The following is a 2,326-nucleotide window of genomic DNA, read 5'->3' as shown; positions in this document are numbered from 1 at the left end:
CCGAGCGGCGGGCGGTTCCGCCGCTCAGCAGCTCTCCCGAGGCGGCGGCTGCAGCGGCTGCGGCCGCGCGGTCCCTCCGGGAGGCCCAGCGCGGGCCGAGCGGCGGCCGCGAAACATTGAGCTCAGCGCGCGCGGCGGCGGCGGCTGCGGCGGCGGCAGGCGCGGGCCCCGAGCTGGTCGCCGCGGGGCCGCGCTCCAGCAACCTCACGGGCGAGGACTCCTCCGGCATGATGTGGTGAGTGTCCGCGCCCCGCGTGCCCCTCCCTCGCTCCCTTGCCCAGCCTCCTCCCTGGCCTAGTGTGATTTGTTATTATCATAGAGACTACTTGCCATGTGCCAGGAACTCTGCAGGGTTTTACTCTGCAGCTCAGAAAAGACCATCCCTGTTCCTTAGATGAGGAAGCAGAAGCTCAGAGAAGTCAGCATGGGCAGTAAGTAGGAAAGGATGAAAACTCACATTTCCTTTTTTATTTACTTCTTTCTTTGCACTTGACACAAAACTTAAGAGGTATTTAGAAATCTGCAGTGAAAAATATATCTCCATCCTTGTCTCAAGTCATTGTGCCTCCCTCCCTAGCACAGCGCTTCCTTAGGTCTGTGTGTGTGTACTCAAATACACACGGCTGAGCTTGCTTTTACACAGAGCAATACTCATGTCACTGTTCTCGCTTTGCTTTCGTGAGCTAACAGTACCGTGTGTTGGAACTATGGCCTCTTAATACATGAAGAACCACAATTTTCCATTAAATGTATGTATCCTAATATATGTAACCAATCTGCTAAGGGAGGGACATTTAAGTTGTTGGCAATGTCTGCTGTTACTAACAATGCTTCAGTAAGTTCTTATGCATCAAGAAAAGAGTCTACCTGCAGTGTTCGCTCCCCACAGCTTTACCATGAAGACCGTGAGGCTGTGAGCAGAGCTGTGACACCTGGGCTTTGGGAATCAGACCTGGCCAACCCCCTACTCACCAGCCATATGGCCTGGAACAAGTCCCTTTAATTCTCTGAGCCATAATTTTCTTGTCTGTAAAACAAGGATAGCATGAACCCATCTCGAAGGGTTGCCCTATTAATGATGAAGTGAGCTGGTGCAGTTAAGGTGCTTACACAGTGCCCAGCTCAGAGTGAGGGCTGGACAAATGTGAGCTGTTACTCACTGACATCTGGACTACCTGGCTCATCTGGGAAGTTCAAGTCCTGACTCTGCCTTGGACTCTGGGTCTGGGGTTTGTCCTCAGATCACAATTATTCTTTGTGAATCAGTTTCTTTCTTTTTGTAGCTGGTCAGTGAGTCTGGACACAGGCAAAAGGGCCCTCTGGAGATGAAGACCCCAAATGTGTCCTCAGGTCTCTTGCCTGGGCGTAAAGAACACCTAAAGGCACCACCTGAGGTAGCAAGGTATGGCTCCCAAAGATTTCTTGGGGTTCTGAGGTCATCAGTGAGGCCTTTAAGGGGGTTGCACATGGGCCTAGAAGTCAAGGAGGTAATCGTGGCTCCCTCCAGCTCCAGGGTCATGCTGGCCCGGGGTTCCCCACCTGGCAGGACACATCAGGGCAGCAACCAGAGTGTTCCGACATCCCAGCCACAGCATCAAGCCCGCCACCAAGCTGTGGCTCACCTGTGCCCCTCCCCAGGCCTTCATGCTTCAGAAGCAAGAAGATGAGAGCCCCAGACCAGCCTCCGGGAGCCCAAAGCACAGAGCGGCAGGAGGGCCAGGTGCAAAGCAGCATCGCACCACGTGGAAAGGCATGGAAGGTGTCCTTCCTTCCACTGAGCACCTCCAAACACCACTTGCCAGGCGAAGTCAGGCCCCTCGGGTCCCTGAATTCCTGCAGCCTGAGTGGATACCATATCTTACAGATCCACGTGAGGAGACAGTCTGATGCTGAAGTCCAGGCAACAGGACCAGAAAAACTACCATCACCAGCCTGCAAGGGGGGATCCTTGATGGACAACCAGGGTCCCCAGGCCTTGGCTAGCCCTCAGTCCCCTTCCTCAGGGCTCTTCATTACAATCTAACTATTGGGGAGTTAACAGCACCAACTTAACCCCAGAGAGAGCTTGCATAGTTATTTCCAGTTTTTTTTCAATTGATTATCACAGTATCAGTAGGTCTTTAATTTTCTCATCAGTGAGTAACGGGAATGAGTCTCAAGTCCACAATATAATTAATTAGTTGTGAGTGTTTAAATGCAAGTTCCTACTCAAAGTCTTGCTGGTGCCAACCCCTGGCCACTGCCCTGGGGAAGCCAGCACCAGCAGGCAGATGTCCTTCCAGGAGCTTGAGGACACGTGGCCCAGTCTGGCCAGAGCCTGGGGGGT

At 53.2% G+C, this 2,326-nt stretch overlaps 1 long non-coding RNA gene across 3 annotated transcripts; it reads left to right on the top strand.

The window, feature by feature from the left end:
- Nucleotides 1-2,059, top strand: LOC140699136 (uncharacterized). Of its 3 annotated transcripts, XR_012077142.1 has the most exons (4): nt 1-235; nt 320-431; nt 1,284-1,402; nt 1,639-2,059. It is a non-coding gene; the product is annotated as an uncharacterized lncRNA (long non-coding RNA). The 3 variants fall into 3 exon arrangements; XR_012077143.1 differs by lacking the exon at nt 320-431; XR_012077141.1 differs by lacking the exon at nt 1-235 and having other exon boundaries at nt 245-431.
- Nucleotides 2,060-2,326: the final 267 nt, after the last annotated feature.

This window comes from Vicugna pacos, chromosome 11 (assembly GCF_048564905.1).
Source record: "Vicugna pacos chromosome 11, VicPac4, whole genome shotgun sequence".
NCBI lineage: Eukaryota > Metazoa > Chordata > Mammalia > Artiodactyla > Camelidae > Vicugna > Vicugna pacos.
This window is presented reverse-complemented; position numbering and strand designations above follow the sequence as displayed.